This window comes from Saccopteryx bilineata, chromosome 5 (assembly GCF_036850765.1).
Source record: "Saccopteryx bilineata isolate mSacBil1 chromosome 5, mSacBil1_pri_phased_curated, whole genome shotgun sequence".
Classification (NCBI taxonomy): Eukaryota; Metazoa; Chordata; class Mammalia; order Chiroptera; family Emballonuridae; genus Saccopteryx; species Saccopteryx bilineata.
In genome coordinates, this window is record NC_089494.1 from 18,198,628 (window position 1) to 18,219,684 (window position 21,057).

Sequence of the window (21,057 nt, forward strand, 5' to 3'; positions counted from 1 at the left end):
TCCGCATCCCAGTCCAACGCTCTATCCACTGCACCACCGCCTGGTCAGGCTGCCTTCTTGAGTTCACACCTGGTCACAGGTCCCCCGTTCCAAGAACGGGGACTTTCAGGTTTGCCATTGTGAGTGATGCAGTGGATAGAGCAACGACCTGAAATACTGAGTTCACCAGTTCGAAACCCTGGGCTTGCCTGGTTCAAGGCACATAAGACAAGCAACCAATGAACAGCTAGAGTGAAGCAACTACTTCTCATCCCCCATCCCACCCCAAAAGAATCAATAAATAAAATCTTAAAAAAATATATTTCTGTCTCACCATTCACAACTTTACATGAGTGGCTTCTTTCCCTCACCTAACACCGGTGTGGATAGGAATAAGGTTAGTCTACAGTGGCGGAGAAATCAGCCAGTATTTTCCTCCTCATCAACCTATTCTGAAAGGTCATTTAAGAAACATATTTTAGCCCTGGCTAGTTGGCTCAGTGGTAGAGCGTCGGCCTGGCGTGCAGGAGTCCCAGGTTCGATTCCCAGCCAGGGCACACAGGAGAAGCGCCCATCTGCTTTTCCACCCCTCCCCCTCTCCTTCCTCTCTGTCTCTCTCTTCCCCTCCCGCAGCCGAGGCTCCATTGGAGCAAAGATGGCCCAGGCGCTGAGGATGGCTCTGTGGCCTCTGCCTCAGGCGCTAGAATGGCTCTGGATGCAACAGAGCGACGCCCCAGAGGGGCAGAACATCGCCCCCTGGTGGGCATGCCGGGTAGATCCCGGTCGGGCGCATGCAGGAGTCTGTCTGCCTCCCCGTTTCCAGCTTCGGAAAAATGAAAAAGAAACATATTTTACATTGACTGCTCCTTGGCCAACTCGGAGCAGGTCCTGGTGTAGTCTGTTTTTCATGGGTGACAAGTTCAGGTATAAGCAGAGGATTCCCCTGCTGGCCTCTGATGTTCATTCTGGAGCTGAGGCAGTAATCCATGTCTTCAAGAGTCTTATCAACTATATAGACTTAAATTCCATCCCATATGTTGGTGGAAAATAGAAGAAACAAAATGGAAATAGATACTAACATTATTTCTACTTAAAATGGCTTATTTTCAGCAGCCACAGTGGGTCAGGGTGTTCAGAGTAGAATATAGAGGCAAGAAGAAGAGGACAAGCTTTCTTTAGTACCAATCCCAGGCTTCCATTTGGGCGGATCCGAGGGATGGAGAGCCTGTCACATACGTTTCCTCATTCGGTGCTTCTTCTAATGTGGAATCTCCGAGCCAGCCTGTAGTTCTGGCTCCCAAACAGTCTATTCAGAACGGTCACTTACTTCTAAATCAAATGCAAAGAATATTCTCCAGTTTTCACAACTGCAGGAAAGGTGGGCCTGCTTTCATGAAGGTATCTGTGTGTGGCAGGGGGTGGGGGAGATCAAGACCCCTCTATAAGAAGTCATTCACCTGGGATAACTGGAATCCTGACCTCCTCATCATATGTTTTCAGAGTGGCGAGAGGGAAGAAAATAGCGGAGAATTTTTTTGTTCAAGTTACATTTAAAATACAAACTTCAACAAGAAGAGGAACCCATATTTTGGTAAGAGAATAATGGCAAAGGAAGCTCCAGGATTCCAGTTTACAGCTACAGGAACTGCTGGAAATTGACTAGCAACCAAAAGCCCACAGAAGCCACCCTCTTTTCCTGCAAAGCTGACTTTTGTGGATTCTTTCTCAAGTAGAGTACAAAGTTCATAACTCATCACTGCTGATGCCCAAAATGATCTGGGCTAAAATAATAATAATAATAAAGCATAAATGTCACACCTAGATTTTGATGCCAGTAACCTCAAATTAAGGTGACAGAAAAAGGATTTCCACGAAGTCCAAACTCTGGAAATACTATGCAGAGAACAATTACCGGTACATTCTGACACGTATAGTAGAGAAGTGCATGCAAAGGAAAGTCAAATTCAGCCAGTGGCTTTACAAGACGACACGAGTGTGTGTTGTGTACACTCGACAGACTCCCAGTCCCAGCTCACACAGCCCTCTTTCAGGAATTCACTTCTTTCCCCACCAATATAACACAACAGACATACCAAAGTGATGGGAGGAAAAGGCTAAGGAAATGAAATTCAGGCCGGAACTCCCTGAAAAACACCCTCCTGCGGTTCCTCGTGTGCATCCTGTTATCTCAGACCTTCCTGTCCTTACAAATGCTGCTCCTTGGAGCCCTTTCCTTCTCTTTCACCAGACTTAAGAATGATCAGTTCGAGTAACACCTTCTCCAGGTAGTCTTCCTGGATTCTCTGGTTCAAAGAGAATGTCTCATCTCTGTGCACGCCACCATCATTGTTTCTGTTTCACTGAGCTTCAACTATGGACTGCTCATCTAACTAGGGGACATCCTCCAACTAATGTCCCCAGTCCAGGGTCTGACACACAATAAGGGATCAATATTGCTGAGTGAATAAACTGAAAAACTACTATAAATGAGGGGAAGCACACTAGTACTGATGAATGCTAGTTTGGGCACCTAATAAATTCCAGCTACCGTGCTAGGCATTTTGCCTGTATTAGCTCATTTAATCCTCACAAAAACCTCATATTCAATTTACTGATGAAGAATCTGAGACTCAGAAAAGCTAATGACCTCTTCTATAATTAAATAACCACTAATGAGTAGTATTGTAAATTAAATTTAAAAATAATTTTTTTAATTTGAGTCTGTCTGACTCCACACTGCCTCTTAAACAGGAATGAAATACACAGTCACTATCCCCTCTATCACCCCTAAGCTTACGGAAGATACGAGCCAGCTTAGAAACAATGTTCACTGTTGACACTGAGCCCCTGTGCGGGGAAAGCACCCAGGAGCACGGCCGCACTCACATCAGCACCACAGCCAAGCCCACTCTCCCTCGTAGCCCTGGGTGTCCTCTGCACACCACCCCCCAGGGCTGGGTGAAGAGAGCCCTTCCTTCTGCACACATTGCTCAAAGTCTGCCTCCCTGAATGCACCCTATGAATCCTCAGCACCAGGAATATGGACACAAATGGCCTGGCATCTAGCTGACTTGATTCTTGATGCAAATGAGGAAGAGAAAGGCGAAGCTGAGGGTGGCCTGCTTCCAGGCAGAATGCTATGTGGGCCAGCTGGGCAGGTGCCAGAGTAAAGTGGGTTCTTTTCTAACAGGATTCCAGATCTCGTATGTGTCTGCAATGGCCTGTCCCCACTCCCACTTCCTCTCATAGTCCCCATGATGTGCAGGATGGCAACCTGGAAAGGCTACCTGTCTTGCCAGAAAAGCATTATCTGGAAACGGGCCAAGCAGGTGAGATGATGTTTCTGTAAATCTTTGGAAAATAGCTCCACAGCTAGCAAGAGATATCCAGCGCTGGCTAAGATGTCTGTGTCAGGAACTGCCAAGCGAAGACAAATCTGTCACGTCATATTCGGCAAAGAGGAGCTTCAGGAACATGAAGTAAACAGTATCATGTATAAATGCTCCAATCTGGCACCACTGGTTCTGGTTCAGAAGCAGTGTCTGGTGTAGACAAGGGGATGATGGTTGCTGAAAGCAGCTTTCTTCTTTCCCCTTACAGAGATTCCTGATGAAACCCAAACTCCACATGCTGGGGAAGCAGAGATGTAACTAGAACATCCAGGCCCCCTGACTGCTGCCACAGGTCACCTTTTGTTATATGCTGCCGTCAACAACATTGCCACTCAAGGGCCAGGAAATGACCCCATTGCCAATGCAGAGTGACTTCAAAAAGCTTTAGAAGGCCCAAAATATAAAAAGCAGAAGAAGTGAGAAAATAGTTTAAAAATCTAACACACTATAAATAGTGGTTTCTGCCATTAAATCAAAGTCCAGATGGGCAAATAATGTTTGGCACCCTGGTCCCACAGACAGCCTGCACTCAGAAGGCAGTTCTTCCGCAAGTCATAAAACTCGTCCCCTGTAGTGCAGGTGGAGCTCCCGACACAATGGCTGAGACCCTTCTCCCAGCTCCCCTCACATGTTTAAGTGCACCTTAGTGGACCTTGGCGATACAAACTTGCTGCGTGTGTACGCCTTTAGAATCCGGTAAACCGGCTGCCCATCTCCCAGGAGATAGGGTAGGAAATGTGAAAGGAAAGAGAATAGGGAGAAAAGGCATTTCTGTATGTAGAACGTCTCACACAGACCACTAATGAAAGTCCTATTTCAAAAACACCCAATATAAGCAAATCTAAACTTATAATTATTAATGATTATGTAACTTAAAAGGAGGCACAAGTTCCATATTTTCATTCAATTTACACACATTTATATCCATTACTTAAAGATAAGCAAAGGCATATATACTTACTTTCTCTAAGTCCAAAAGATCCACTATCAGTTGACCCTTCAATCAGCAGCTTACAAGAAACTTACTTCAGGAACAAATAAACTGGCCTCATCTGGAAAATAATATTTTGAATAATCTAACATATTTTAAAGAGCTACTTCTTGCTCCGACATAGCCTTGGTGAACAGGCATGCTTAAGAGGCAAACGGGGCACAAGAGTTCAAGTTTAGAAGAAATAGGCCTGTTTCTGGCTAACTTCCTCAGTTAAAGTCCAAACAAGAAAATGTCCAGCTGAAACGAAAGTTAGAGCAGCTAAGGCATGAGTTCTTGGTAAGAAAAGTCCCTCTGAAATGCTTTCAGGACATTTTGATACATTATCAAAACCAAGGTCAGGAGAATATACACACTAACCTTGGGGAGAGGCGTGGGATAAAGGATTGGGCCGTGAAGGGGAATGCGCTAGTATTCCAGTTTACTTCCCAGCCATCTGTACTGTCTGATCTTTCAAAAACGAACACCAACCGGCCAACCACATATGAATTGTATGAAGTTTTCCAAGAGGCTCCTGGGCACTACCACACTCACAACCACGCTGCATCAGCAACTACCATCCCTCGGTGACTCACATTAAGCAGAGCTCTGATGAATAGTGAATCCGTTCAATGATGAAACAACACAGCTGGAATGTATGGGAAAAGATGAGAGAGGAAGTACCATAACCCCCACTGGCAGCGGTGGGATCAAATTAGAAAATTCACATAAAGCACAATATTTGCTCCACATTGAACATTCAAGGGCTGGCAGTTATCACACTCATTATCACTGGCACCAAATGATCTGACCTTCTCAGAAAACATGTGGAGTAGGCAATTATTCTTCCATCACAGAATTTCAGCTAATACAAGTAATATTCTTTTTATAAAAAAGACCTAACTGTCTTGTCATCTGAGAACTTTTGTGATACTTGCTACATTACCAATAACTATGTCAATTTTCAGCTGCAGGTGTGACTTGGCACTAAAAAGCAACTGAAAAGTGCTTTTGAACATACCAAGAGAAGACCCTTAGCTTCTGGGTCTTTTATAGTTTTTATAACTAGATGGCTGGGTATTCCGAAAACACTGAGTGAAGAATTAAAAAGTGATTGTTAGTCACCTAGAGTTCGCACCCTGGTTCCCACATACCATTTGTCTATGAAAGGAACCAAGGAACTAGAATTCCTTTAAAAACAGCTGGGGGTCTGACCTGTGGTGGCGCAGTGGATAAAGTGTCAACCTGGAAACCCTGAGGTTGCCGGTTCAAAACCCTGGGCTTGCCTGGTCAAGGCACATATGGGAGTTGATGCTTTCTGCTCCTCCCCCCTTCTCTCTCTCTCTCTCTCTCTCTCTCTCTCCCCCCCTCCCTCTCTATAATGAATAAATAAAATCTTTAAAAAAATAAAAATAAAACTTCTAAAAAAAAAAACAGCGCCTGACCAGGCGGTGGCGCAGTGGATAGAGCGTCGGACTGGGATGCGGAAGTACCCAGGTTCGAGACTCCGAGGTCGCGCGCGGGCTCATCTGGCTTGAGCAAAGAGCTCGCCAGCTTGGACCCAAGGTCGCTGGCTCCAGCAAGGGGTTACTCGGTCTGCTGAAGGCCCACGGTCAAGGCACATGTGAGAAAGCAATCAATGAACAACTAAGAAGTCGCAACGCGCAACGAGAAACTGATGATTGATGCTTCTCATCTCTCTCTGTTCCTGTCTGTCTGTCCCTGTCTATCTCTGCCTCTGTAAAAAAAAAAAAAACAAAAAAAAAAAACAGCTGGGGCAGGAAGAACATTCGATGAGCCTGGAATATGCGGTCAAAGGTAAGGAAATACTCAAAATTTGATAGGAGCGTGTTATAAGATCACAGAAAGAGCGAACATCACACTTAATAATGAAACACTAGATGTTTTCCCTCTAAGACTGGGAATAAGGTAAGGCTGTCAATTCTCCTCATTTCTAGTCAACACTGTACCAGAAATTCTAACCAGTATAATAAGGCAAGAAAAAGAAATTAAATGCATGTAGATTGCAAAGGAAAAAGTAAAACTATATTTATTTGTAGGAGACATGATCTTGTACATAGAAATTCCTAAGAAATCTACACAAAACCTACTAGAATAAACAAGTTTAGTAAGATTATAAAATATAAGATCAATATACAAAAATAGATTTTTATTTCTATATACTAACAACAAGTAAAATGAAATGAAATAAACAATTCAAGCCTGACAAGGTGATGGTGCAGTGGGTAGAGTGTCAGCCTGGGACGTGGAGGACCCAGGTTCGAAGCCTCGAGGTCGCTGGCTTGAGTGTGGGCTTATCCAGCTTGAGTGCTGGCTCACCAGCTTGAACGCAGGGTCGCTGGCTTGAGCATGGGATCATAGACATGACCCATGGTTGCCAGCTTGAGCCCAAAGGTCACTGGCTTGAGTAAGGGGTTTACTTGCTCTGCTGGAGCCATATGAGAAAGCAATCATTGAACAACTAAGATGCCGCAACAAAGAATTGATGCTTCTCATCTCTCTCCCCTTCCTGTCTGTCTGTCTCTGTCTGTCCCTCTCTCTCACTCTGTCTCGCTCGCAAAAAAAATAAAAAAAAATAAAAATTCCACTCACAATAGCATCAAAAAAAAATACTTAGGATGGAGATTTGACTTGGGGTGGTGAACACACAAGAGTGTACAGATGATGTGCTGTAGAACTGTGCACTTGAAACCTGTATAATTTTGTTAACCAGTGTCACCCCAATAAATTCAATAAAAAGGAAAACAAATAAAGTACTTAGAAATAAATTTAACAAAAGAAGTACAATGAAAACTACAAAACAGCCTGACCTGTGGTGGCGCAGTGGATAAAGCGTCAACCTGGAAACGCTGAGGTTGCCGGTTCAAAACCCTGGGCTTGCCTGGTTAAGGCACATATGGGAGTTGATGCTTCCTGCTCCTCCCCCCTTCTCTCTCTCTCTCTCTCTCTCTCTCTTCTCTCTCTCTCTCTCTCCTCTCTATAGTGAATAAATAAAATCTTTAAAAAAAAAACAAAACTACAAAACACTGCTGAGAGAAATTAAAGACCTCAATATATGAAAAGATATAACATGTGCATGAATTGGAAGACACAATATTGTTAAGATGGCAATTCTTCTTAAATTGATCTATGAAGTAAATGCTATTTCTATCAAAATCCCAGCGGGCTTTTCTGGAGAAATTGTAGTAGAATAACCCATTGCATGGCCTTGAATAGGAACACAGCCAACAAGAAAAGAATGTTTCGCCAAGAGAATTGTTTTGTGACTTGAAGGTGGGTCACTGAAACAGGTCTATGTGACTGAAGGCAGTTGCTGGGCTTTTTTCTCAGTAAAACATTCTCATAAGATTTCTGTTCCTTTCAAGGTTATCCCTTGAGATCAAGAGGGGAATGTTGTGGGAACCACAGAAGCAATAGCAATTAATGCCTTTTGATATTATATTGTTATTAAGCTATCATGCAGGTGTACTCCATGTATCTTTAAGTAAAAGTTATGCTTAATGTTATGCCAATTTCTCAATAAACAAGCTTTTTGAAGTCTTGTGAATAAAAATAGGACACAGCGTGAACTCGGGGCCATTTGCCTGAGCGAGCGGTGGTCCTTTGCTAGTCCACAATGATTTCGTCTGCTGATCTCTCTCTCTGCGCTCCCGACTCACAACAACAAGAAATTAACAAGCTGATCCTAAAATTTACATGGAAATGGAAAAGACTAGAATGGCCAAAACAATTTTGAAAAATAATAGCTGATTACAAAACTTAGTATAAAGCTACAGTAATCTAAATAACATGGTATTGGCATAAGAATAAACATACAGATCAACAGAACCAAATAGAGTCTAGAAAAAAACTCATATATTAATGGTTAACTACAGGCACAACTCATTTTATTGTGCTTTGCTTTACTGGGCTTCACAGATGTTGGTTTCTTATAACTTGAAAGGAAGACCCTCCATCAACAAGAAGATTACAACTAGCTTTACTGCAGTAGCCTGGAACTGCAATATCTACAAGACATGCCTATAATAGTTTATAAAGTTGCCTAGGCAATTTAAGAGGAAAGGATAGTCTATAATAAATGATGTTGGAACAACTGGATATTCATGTACAAAAAAAATAAACTTAGATCGTTACCTTACACCATAAATTAACTCAAAATGGATCAGAGAGCTCTAAGTAGGTACTAAAATTATAAAACTTCTGGCAGAAAACACAGAAGAAAATTTTTATGACTTTGAGCTAGGCAAATACTTTTTAGATATTATCAAAAGTATGACTAATAAAAATATTTTGATAACCATCTAGTTCTTAGCTGGACTATAGCACAATTAAAAATGTGGCCCTGGGCCCTGGCCGGTTGGCTCAGTGGTAGAGCGTCAGCCTGGTGTGTGGATCCTCCGGGTTCAATTCCTGGTCCAGACACACAGGAGAAAAGACCATCTGCTTCTCCACCCCTCCCCCTATCACTTCTCTTCCCCTCCCTCTCTCTCTCCCCCTCCTGCAGCCATGACTCTGTTGGTTTGAGTGAGTTGGCCCTGGGCACTGAGGATGGCTCTGTGGCCTGCCTCAGGCACTAAGAATAGCTTGGTTGCTGACCAACGAAGCAAATGCCCCAGATGGGCAGAGCATCAGCCCGTAGGGGCTTACCAGGTGGATCCCAGACAGGCACACGCAGGAGTCTATCTCTGCCTCCCCTCCTCTCAATTAATATATATATATATATATATATATATATATATATATCTGACCAATTGACTCAGTGGATAGATCACTGGCCTAGCATATGGATGTCCCAGGTTCGATTCCTGGTCAGGGCACACACAAGAGAAGCAACCATCTGCCTCACTCTCCCCTCTTCTTTCCTTTTGTCCCTCCTACAGCCAGTGCCTTGACTGGTCTGAGCATCAGCTCTGGGTGCTAAGGATAGCTCAGTTGGTCCCAGCCAGTCAGCCTCAGGTGCTAAAAATAGCTTGGTTGATTCGTGCATCAGCCCCAGAGGGGAGTTGCTGGGTGGATCCTGGTCAGGGCACATGGGGGAATCTGTCTCACTACCTTCCCTCCTCTCACTTAAAAAAAATTTTTTTAAACCCTATTGAGAAAATGGAAAAAATTCCATGAACTGAGAAAAAATATTTGCAATTATAAAGGACTTGTATTCAAAATATATAAAGAACTCTTATAACTCAAAAAGGAAATGAGTCTGACCAGGCGGTGGTGCAGTGGATAGAGCGTCGGACTGTGATGCGCAGGACCCAGGTTCAAGACCCCGAAGTCGCCAGCTTGAGCGCGGGCTCATCTGGCTTGAGCAAAAAGCTCACCAGCTTGGACCCAAGGTCACTGGCTTGAGCAAGGGGTTACTTGGTCTGCTGAAGGCCCGCGGTCAAGGCACGAATGAGAGAGCAATCAATGAACAACTAAGGTGTCGCAACAAAAAACTGATGATTGATGCTTCTCATCTCTCTCCGTTCCTGTCTGTCTGTCCCCATCTATCCCTCTCTCTGTCCCTATAAAAAAATAAATAAATAAAAAATAAAATTAAATAAAATAAAATAAAAAAGGAAATGAAAACCAACCCAATATAAAAATATATTAGACCCTGGCAGGTGGGTCAGTGGACAGAGTGTTGGCCCAGCATATGGAAGTCCTGGGATTGATTCCCAGTCAGGGCACACACAAAAGAAGTGACCATCAGCTCCTCTCCCCTTCCCTTTCCTCCTTCTCTCCCTCTTCTCCTGCCCAGCTAGTGACTTGATTGGTCCAAGTGTCAGCCCTGGGCACTGAGAATGGCTCAGATGGTCGCAGCACATCACCCTCAGACTGTAAAATAGCTTGGTTGATTCGAGCATTGGCCCCAGATGGGGTTTGCCTGGTGAATCCTGGCTAGGGCACACACAAAAGTCTGCATCTCTATCTCCCTTCCTCTCACTTGGAAAAGAAGAAGAAGAAAAAAAAACCATAACAGACAAATGACTACCTAACCAGTGGTAGAGCGTTGACTTGGGATGCTGACATCCCAGGTTCGAAACCCCAGGGTCACTGGCTTGACTGTGGGGTCACTGGCTTGAGCAAGAGGTCACTGCCAAGGCTTGAGCCCCTCCCCCCATCAAGGCATTTATAAGAAGAAAGCAATGAAAAACTGAAGTGACACAACTATGGGTGGATGATTCTCATCTCTCTCCCTTCCTGTCTCTCCCTCTCTCAAAAAAATTTAAAAAATGACATACAAATGGCCGACAGATATATGAAAAAATGCACACCTGACCAAGTGGTGGTGCAATGGATAGAGCATTGGCCTGGGATACTGAGGAACCAAGTTTGAAACCCTGAGGTTGCTGGCTTGAGAGTAGGCTCATCCGGCTTGAGCAAGGGGTCGCCAGTTTGAGACATGACCTCACAGTTGCTGGCTTGAGCCCAAAAGTTACTGGCTTAAGCCCAAGGTCACTGGCTCAGCTGGAGCCCCCAGGTCAAGACACATAAGAGAAAGCAATCGATGAACAACTAAGGTGCCACAACTAATAGTTGGTGTTTCTCATCTCTTTCCCTTCATGTCTCTGTCCCTTTCTCCCTGTCTCAGTTAAAAAAAAAAAAAAAAGCTCAACATCACTAATCATCAGAGAGATGCAAATTAAAACCACAATGAGCCTGACCTTTGGTGGTGCAGCGAATGCTGAAATGCTGAGGTCTCGGTCCAAAACTCTGGGCTTGCTTGGTCAAGGCACATATGACAAGCAGCTATTAGCTGATTCTTCCCGCTCCCCCCCATCTTTCTCTCTCACTTTCCTTTCTCTAAAATCAATAAACAAAATCTTTAAAAAAACACACAATGAGATATCACCTCACACCTATCAAAATGACTATCATGAGTAAATCCACAAATAAGTACTGGCGAGGATGTGGAGAAAAGGGAACCCTTGTGCAGAGCTGGGGGGAATGCAGACTGGTGCAGGAACTGTGGAGAACAGTGTGGAATTTCCCCCAAAGTTAAAAATGAACTGCCTTTCGACCCAGCAATTCCACTTCTGGGAATATAGCCTAAGAAACAAAAAATACTAATTCAAAACAATATATGCACCCCTATGTTCACTGCAGCATTATTTACAATAGCTAAGATCTGGAAACAGCCCAAGTGCCCATCAGCAGATGAGTGGATGAAAAAGCTGTGGTACATTTATACAATGGAGTACTGCTCAGCCATAAAAAAGAAAAAGGAAATCTTACCTTTTGAGATCTAGCGCATGAATGGACCTAAGGATTATTAGATTAAGTGAAATAAGCCAGTCAGAGAAAAACAAATACCATACAATCTCACTTATAGGTGGAATCCAATGAATAAATAAACTGATGAACAAAACAGAAACAGGAATAAATACATGGAACAAACTGACAGCTGTCAGAGGGGAGGGGAGTTGGGGGCTGGATGAAGAAGGTAAGGGATTACGCACACAAACACACACATATAAGACACAGACAGAGTGCGGTGCTAGCCAGAGGCCAGGGGAGAGAGTGGGTGGAAGAGGGCAAAGCGGTGGGGGAGGTCGGGACGAAAGAGACTTTGCTTGGGGCGAGGGCCCACCACACAGTGTGCAGATGATGTTTCCTTGAGTTGTACACTTGAAACCTGTACGGTTTTGCAAACAACATCACCCCAAGAAATTAGAAAAAAATAAAAACAGTTCACAATTCACATAAGAATGAATAATAAAGTAAGTGTGGTAAAATATTAACATTTGATAACTCTGGGTAAAAAAAAAAAAAGGAATTCTTTGTACTATTTTTACAACTGTTTTGCAAGTCCAATATCATTTCAAAATAAAAGAGGTTAGACTGGCCGGTTGGCTCAGCGGTAGAGCATCGGCCTGGCGTGCGGGGGACCCGGGTTCGATTCCCGGCCAGGGCACATAGGAGAAGCGCCCATTTGCTTCTCCACCCCCACCCCCTCCTTCCTCTCTGTCTCTCTCTTCCCCTCCCGCAGCTAAGGCTCCCTTGGAGCAAAGATGGCCCGGGCGCTGGGGATGGCTCCTTGGCCTCTGTCCCAGGTGCTAGAGTGGCTCTGGTCGCGGCAGAGCAACGCCCCGGAGGGGCAGAGCATCGCCCCCTGGTGGGCGTGCCGGGTGGATCCCTGTCCAGCGCATGCAGGAGTCTGACTGTCTCTCCCTGTTTCCAGCTTCAGAAAAAATACAAAAAAAAAAAAAAAAAAAGGTTAGAAAAGTCATTTCTACATACAGGGAAGGCTGCCTTCTTCAGACCAGAAAGCAGGCAGCACACAACCAACCTCAATTCTTCTTTGAAATTAGAGTGACAAGAATGGATTTACCAGTTAATTCAAGCCAATATAGTAATAAGATTCCTTGCTCCATTACCTGAAGCAGTTTGATTGGAGGATCCACCTATCATCCCTAAGGCATAAGAACTGAGGTTACATGACTGGTGAAGAATCTCACCAGAACACAAGTCTTTCCAATGTAGCCACTGGTGGTGGTCAGCTTAACATGAACTAGCCACCTGGCACACTCCGCTCTAACCTGCCAGGAATCTGCGAACTGCGGCTGAAGGGGAGTTTAAGGAAGAAGGCACACACCACAGCCTGGTAGATGAAGTTTAACAGCACTTTCTCTGGAGCCCATCAACACACAATGTGTGTGTGTGGGGGGGGGGGGGTGTCTCCAATTAGTTGGGGGAAAAAGGCTGTTTAAACCTGATTCTATGTGAAAATTCCACTACCCAACAAAACACAAGTCCTGTCTTGCCTTCAGCTGAGAAAGCAGTTGCTGTCAGCACCAACCTGAGAAACAGGAACACAGAGGCTGAGATAAGGACTTCAGGGCTAGCTCAAGAAAACAAAGGGACACTGTGGGAAGCTCCCAGTTCTCTATGACCACTGTTATTCAAGGAAGGAACACGTTATCTTTTAATCTCCTTGAAACTAGATGGGAATGTCATATTTCAGTAAAAAGTCATGCTAAGGGAAGTGGGAGGAGTAATAAAACAGAAATGATCAAAAAAATAAAATAAAACAGGAATGATCAATAACATTCCTCACTTAACCTTTGGAAGTCTATTAATCTTTTAGAGTCAGAGACAGGAAATAAGCTGCAATTGCACAAAGAAGACTTTAATAAAAAAGCATCCAGGCAAAAGGAACTATGTCCCTGGGACGGGTTTTTATGCAACACAGAAACTCCCAGCATGCCCTGTGGGAATGTCTTCGCCCTAATCTGGGCAGAGCTTCACTTCCACCCATTCAATCCATCAAGTCCTTCTAGTTTCCAATATAGGTCCTTGAATCCATCTATTCTTTTTTTTTTTTTTTTTTAAAGATTTTATTTATTCATTTTAGAGAGGAGAGAGAGACAAACAGAGAAGGGGGAGGAGCAGGAAGCATCAACTCCCATGTGTGTCTTGACCAGGCAAGCCCAGGGTTTTCTTTTTTTTTTTGTATTTTTCTGAAGCTGGAAACGGGGAGAGACAGACAGACTCCCGCATGCGCCCGACCAGGATCCACCCGGCACGCCCACCAGGGGCGACGCTCTGCCCACCAGGGGGCGATGCTCTGCTGCTCCGGGGCGTCACTCTGCCACGATCAGAGCCACTCTAGCGCCTGGGGCAGAGGCCAGGGAGCCAACCCCAGCGCCCGGGGCCATCTTTGCTCCAATGGAGCCTTGGCTGCGGGAAGGGAAGAGAGAGACAGAGAGGAAGGGGGGGGGGGGGGGTGGAGAAGCAAATGGGCGCTTCTCCTATGTGCCCTGGCCTGGAATCGAACCCGGATCCCCCGCACACCAGGCCGATGCTCTACCGCTGAGCCAACCGGCCAGGGCCTTTTTTTTTTTGAATCCATCTATTCTTCTCCGTTTCCAGTTATTATCTCAGTCTAAATTACTGTTATCTCTCACCTGCTGGTTTCCCTGCTTCTACTCTTACCACCTCTTATAATCTATTCTTCAGACAGTGGCCACAGTGCTCTTTTTAAAAGGGAGCTTTTTAAAGCCACTGGAGGGCTCCAAGGCCAATGTGATGTGACGCCTGGTCTCTCCCTCAGACCTTATCAGTTCACTTTTCCCCCTCGCCAGGCTTGTTCCCAGGGTCTTCGTTGTTCCCTCTAAAACACTCAGATGGCTCAATGGCTAGCTTAGTTAGTACTTGGCTAACACCACCTCAAAGAGCCTGTCTACCCTAATACTGCAACACTCCTAATCATTCCCTATTACATTACCTTGTTCTAGTCTGTTTCATCGCCCCACTATCTAAAATTATTATATACTAATATTACTTTATATATTACTTTATAAGTGCCTAAAGAAACATTGGAATCATAAATGGAAACTGATTTTTTTTCCCTTAAATAATAGAGAGATAGAGAAAAGGGAGAGGGGGAGGGGTGGATAAAGCAGATAGTCACTTCTGTGTGCCCTGACGAGGAATCGAACGCGGGACATCCATATGCCGAGCTGAGGCTCTAGCACTGAGCCAACCAGCCAGGGTCCTGATTTTTTTAAAAACATGTTAACAATGAGGTATGAGGCTTCTCTGTGTATACCTTTTTTTTCTATCATTTGAATTTCTGAGCTATATAAATAAATCATCTAGTGAAAAACCTTACTATTGATATATTTGAAAATGAAAACTTGATTTCAACTTTCCTTTGTTATTTGTTTATCTTCTCTTCCCAATGAAATCTCAATGGGAACTGGGACCTCATTCACACAGCATATGTCTAGCCCTGGAAAGCAATCAGGGTTCCTTAAATATATGCTGAATAAACAAGTGTGTCTTCAAGAGCTATGAGTGCTTCTCTCCTACCACCATCTCCTTGCTGCTACTCTGCTCAGTGCACAAACCCTGCCACCGCCACACCCAACTCCTTCAATAATACCTTTCCTCCTTCGGAAGCCCCTCCAAACTTTTCCACAGCACCTCTCTTTTATCCTCTCCCACATTAAACCCCTTTGCTCCCACAATTTCAACTATTATCTGCAAGAGACAGTCACTTTCAGTCGTGACCCTCTCTCAGGCTTCGTGTCCTCAACACCAGCTGTCTGCTCCATCTTTTCTACGTGCAAGTCCAACCACTTCAATCCAGTTTGTCAAACTAGCTCTGTACCCTTGACCTCCCCATTTCTTTCAGTGGAAGCTCCTTTCTCTCAGTCACCTATGAGGAAAACTTAGGTCACTCCTGACTTCTTCCTTTGCCTTATTCTCCAAAGCCAAGCCAGACACAAAACTTATGAGTCTTTCTTCATAGCATGCTTCCTCTCTTATTTTCACCACCGCTCAGATCTGGACTACTACAACAGTGTCCAGGCTGAATTTAAATCTGCAGCTCGCAGGTCTGCCCCTCTAATTCCATTCTATGCTAGCCTTAGCACTAAACTCCTGGAATAAGCCTTTCTTTTTTTTTTTTAATGTTTATTTTATTGACTTTAGAGAGTCACAGAGGGAGAGGGAGAGAGACGCAGGAACTTGATTTGCTCCTATATGTGCCCTGACTGGGGATCGAACCAGCAACCTCTGTGCTTTGGGACAACACTCTAATCAACTGAGCTATCCAGTCAGGGCAGAATAAGCCTTTCAAACCTGTCTGCAGATCTTTACTCCACTGAACCCCTTCCTTCTGAATTTTTATATTTTACTTGCCTTTTTTTTTTTTAAGTAGGCCCAGCTTAAGCCCACTCTCAACCCTGTCTGCAGGCCTTTGCTCCACTGAACCTCTTCCTTCTGAATTTTTATATTTTACTTGCCTTTTTTTTTTAAGTAGCCCACTCTGTCCAGGAATACTGACACTTTGCAAAGTCCATCTTTTACGACAGTTCTCTTTTCACATGGCTAAGCCTCATAAGCTCCACGAAGGTTTTAACAGGGAAGCCCTGCGTATCTATCAATAACAGACAACTGCAGAACTAACCTGGTAGAAGGGGAAGATGACTGCCTGAATCTAGCCTCCTCTTCTGCAATGCTGCCCAACTCTCCTCTCACAGGTTCATAAGGGTACTCAGGCTCCCTAGAACAAGGGTTAATTAACAATTCACTCAGGAGTGATGGATCTGTCCATGTCAGTTATACTTCCACGAAGCTGTTTTAAAAACTGACTGAAGGGCCTGACCAGGTAGTGGCACAGTGGATAGAGCATCAGACCGGGATGCGGAGGACCCAGGTTCGAGACCCCGAGGTCGCCAGCTTGAGTGTGGACTCATCTAGTTTGAGCAAAGCTCACCAGCTTGAGCCCAGGGTCACTGGCTTTAGCAAGAAATCACTTCCTCTGCTGTAGCCCCCCAGTCAAGGCACATATGAGAAAGCAATCAATGAACAACTAAGGAGCTGAAATGAAGAACTGATGCTTTTCATCTCTCTCCCTTTCTTTCTGTCTGTCCCTATCTGTCCCTCTGACTCTCTCTGTCTCTGACACACACACACACACACACACACACACAAAACTGACTGAAGGGAAAAGAAAAGGAGTGTAAATAACTGCAGACCACTCTAATGATAAAATGGCCTCAAACATCCCTTTCTATTTGCATGGTGGCTCAGGCCAACCCCTAATCTCCCACCCCCTTCACCAAGTGCAGGACTGTCACAGCAGAAGCCAGACAGACTTCCTTGGCCCCAGCCGCTCCCCGTCTAAAGCATCCAGTCTCAGGAATCTCAACAGCCTGCTCTGTCACCTTTACACGGCACTCAGAAACTGCATCTCTTTCTTCCTTCCGCTCTTTGTGGGGTGATTTTGCCTCAGGTTTCTTCCTCGAGTGAATGACGAGCAGCTGAGGCTTGAAAATTCATGGCTGCTGTCTCAAACCTTCAAATCTCCAAGGGCCAGGCCCAGACCAACTTAGAAAAGGTATCTATTTTTACAGAAAGCAATTATTCACTACCCACAGATTAAATCACTCTCCTCTCTTACAGGAGTGTGTGTGTGACTCTTGGGATCTGCCGTTTCCTTTTCCTCCTTCTTCTAGGTCTTTCCCTCAGTCACCAGGGCAACTCAGGACATCAGAAATGGTTCAGAGTCTACATGAAACTCAGGACATCATAAATGGTTCAGAGTCGACAATTCGCAAGATCTTTGACAAGATTACTTTGATTGCTCTGTAGTTGTGCTAGAAGACAGTACTGACTTACTCGGAACCAAATGAAATGGGGAGGAATGTAGGAACCAGAATCTATTTCTCTTCTTATGAAACAAATCCCAAGCTATGTCTCCCCAAAGAAAGTTGGAAGAGCAATGAAGTTCTTAAAGTCCTACTGAGAAAGGAAGGTCACTAACCCAGCCCTAATGAGAAAGGAGGGACAGTCCCACAAGGTAAGATAAGTAGCTCTGCAGAACACAGTTCAGTACTGCAAAAAAGGGTGGCAAAACTGAGGGAAAACTACAGCTCACAGCAGTTAGAGCTGAAGGAAGCAAATCCACAAATTACTGAAAAACAAAAAACAGCTGAAGGTTTAATAACTAAGACACTAGCTCTCCTGATGCCTTGACCTTTATCAGCTGCAGAAAGGACCCTCTTTCCTCCTCCTGAGAAGTCCTCCCTCTAGAGCAGCAGTCCTCCAAGTGGGGTACACGAACGTGCAGGGACCCCAGGACCCTCTCAGGGGTCCTGCTAGGTGAAACCATATTCATAACAAAACTTAGACGTGCTTTGCTTTTTGTACCGTGGTCATTCCACTGATGGTGCAAACGCAACGGTGGGTCAAACAGCTGGCGCCTGGGCAGGAATCGAGACAGTGCACCAAGTTAGAGCCTTCACCAGCACATAACTTCTTCCCCACACAGGAATGAATGAATGCCTGCTTTACCTAAGCATGTCCTTGAGGCCACAGTAAAAATTATTAAGTCTCAGTCCTCAAGTATGTCTAGTATTCTGTGTGACAAAATAAGTACATCAAACCACTTATGTGGTGTAAAGAAGATGCATTATCTGAACTGTAAAAATCTTCCGTGGAACACCATGTTACTTGAAAGAATGAAGAACACGCAAGTGTTGGGTTAGTCAGACTTTGGTATTTGGCAGATTTATTTTCTGGGAAAAAAACCCAACAAAGCCTGTCACTTCAAGGAAAACAACTGACTTGACAGTATTTGTTGCCAACAATAAAATTTGAGCTTCCAAAAGAAAATTAGAATTTTGGCAAACTTGTATCTACCACTACAAGCTTGAGAGCTTCCTAGTACTTAACCATTTTTCTAATGAGTGTGGTGACAATATGAATATAATTTTTAATATTATATAATAAAATGTGACAACATCTGGAAGGTCTTCATGACTCAGTGAATCAGTATTTTTCCAAATACCTATCAAACAATGTTACAGAATTACTCATGGGTAAAAGATCTGCTCAAAGTAAGAGACAGACTAATGGACTTTACTGTAACAAAGTATGAGGAGTTTATTATCATTTCAGATTCCACATTGAAACTAACCTTTACAAAACCATCCTTTCTTAACCTTTGTGTAATACCAAAGGAGGATACTCACAATTATCTGAAAAAGTTATGGAAATACTCCTCCCTTTTGCAAAGAAACATCTGTGTGATGAATTTTCTTCATAATTCAACGAAAACAACACATCACACAACCAGATGACTGCAGAAACAGGAAAGTCCAGCTGTCTTCCATTAAGACAGACATAAGAGAGATGCAAAAACAATGCCATGCTTCTTACTAATCTTTTGAAATAATATTTTGCATTTTAAAAATGCTATTTATGGCGCTGGCCAGTTGGCTCAGCGGTAGAGCATTGGCCCAGCATGTGGAAGTCCCAGGTTCGATTCCCAGCCAGGGCACACAGGAGAAGCGCCCATCTGCTTCTCCACCCTTCCCCCTCTCCTTCCCCTCTGTCTCTCTCTTCCTGGCCAAGGCTCCAGGAGAGTAAAGTTGGCCCGAGTGCTGAGGATGGCTCCATGGCCTCCACCTCAGGTGCTAGAATGGCTTCGGTTGCAGGGGAGCAACACCCTAGATGGGTCAAGCATTGTCCCCTGGTGGGCATGCGGGGTGGATCCCGGTCGGGCGCATGTGGGAGTCCGTCTGTCTGCACTCCCCTTCTCACTTCGGAAAAATACCAAAAAAAATAAAAATAAAAACGCTGTTTATATTAACTTGTAGTTGATTTATCATTTCTGATTAATAAATATTTCTATTTCTAATATGGTAAATGTCAAGATATATATAGATATATCTATCCCACACTAAACTATATATTGAAGACCCCAAAGAGCTTTTGAAGTGCATAAAAAAGTTCTGAGATAAAAAATCTGAGCACCTCTGGTCAAAAATACCACTGCCATGAGGGCAACTAAGGACAATGGCCTCTGTACTTCAGGGCCTAAGAAAAATTAGTACCCTCAATATTTGTATTTGTTCCAAAATGCCAAGTCTGGCTTCCTAGTTCTGCCAGAAGACAGGGTGAGAAGTTCAGGATATTTTTTTTTTAGAGAGAGAGAATTAAATTTAACAGGGTGACATTGATCAATAAGAGTACATAGGTTTCAGGTAAACATTTCTATAGCATTTGAACTGCTGATTATATTGTATACCCATCACCCAGAGTCAGATCATTTTCTGTCACCTTAAATTTCAGAATATTAGAGAAAATTTTTCTCTATATTTCACTGACAGGTCAAAGCATCTGATCCCATGCTAAAACCCAGGAGCCTAGGATCAGACAATTCCAAGATCATAAAGGAATCTAATGGGAAAGCTAAACTCAATTCCAGACCATGAGTACTAGATAGACCCTGAAGTTAAGGCTTCACCTAGATAGTTTTTAGCAAGTGACTTTTCATTTACATACTCATTTTTATATTTGGTTATAACTTCTCTGCTTCCTTCTTCCATCCCTTTTCCTCTGCCCATTCTTTCAATGTCAGCATTCTTCTGAGCTCATTTTTCTCACTTTGCCTGGTGCATAGTAAGTGTTCAATAAATGGCACTTGCAATTATTACATTCTAGCCCTTTCTATCTGGATGTACTACAGGGACTTCAAATCAGCATATCCAAAGTGTAATTCCTTTATATTTGTCCTCAAAGCTAAGTTAGTTAAGGTAGTTAAAACTTATTTTATCGGCCCTGGTCGGTTGGCTCAGTGGTAGAGCGTCGGCCTGGCGTGTAGGAGTCACAGGTTCGATTCCCGGCCAGGGCACACAGGAGAAGCGCCCATCTGCTTCTCCACCCCTCCCCTTCTCCTTCCTCTCTGTCTCTTCCCCTCCCGCAGCAGAGGCTCCATTGGAGCAAAGTTGGCCCGGGTGCTGCGGATGGCTCCATGGCCTCTGCCTCAGGCGCTAGACTGGTGGCGTGCCGGGTGGATCCCGGTCGGGCGCATGCGAGAGTCCATCTGACTGTCTCTCCCCGTTTCCAGCTTCAGAAAAATACAAAAAAAAGAAAAAAAAGAAAAAACTTATTTTATCAAAACAAATCATGAAATGTTTATTCCAATTACAGTTAATCTTTAACTTAGTTCTTTTTATAAAAAGTTTAGTATTTTCTTCCTCCTCTTAAAAGAAAAAACTTGTTTAAACTTGTGATGAAATTCACTCTAAGTGAATTCAACTCAAAGGTGTGCAAGGAATACACTTGTGGTTTTAAAATCTGTGGTTTTAAAAATTCTTCTTGGGGATACATGAATAAAAACATTTGAAGTGTCTGTTGCAGGAAAACCACAGATACTTAGCAGGAATATAGCATCAGATTTGTATTTGAGATTAC

At 43.9% G+C, this 21,057-nt stretch overlaps 1 protein-coding gene across 3 annotated transcripts in view; it reads right to left on the reverse strand.

Moving 5' to 3' along the window:
• TTLL4 (tubulin tyrosine ligase like 4) overlaps positions 1 to 21,057 on the reverse strand; it is a 44,657-nt gene that overhangs the window by 22,224 nt on the left and 1,376 nt on the right. Inside the window, exon 2 of one of the 3 annotated variants that reach the window (XM_066279419.1) lies at positions 16,262 to 16,357. The exons of 1 other annotated variant lie outside the window; for it this stretch is intronic. The gene's annotated coding sequence lies outside the window, so the exon portion shown is untranslated. Of the gene's footprint in view, positions 1 to 4,332; positions 4,449 to 16,261; positions 16,358 to 21,057 lie in introns of those variants that run through there. One more of the 3 variants, XM_066279420.1, reaches the window with a different exon arrangement.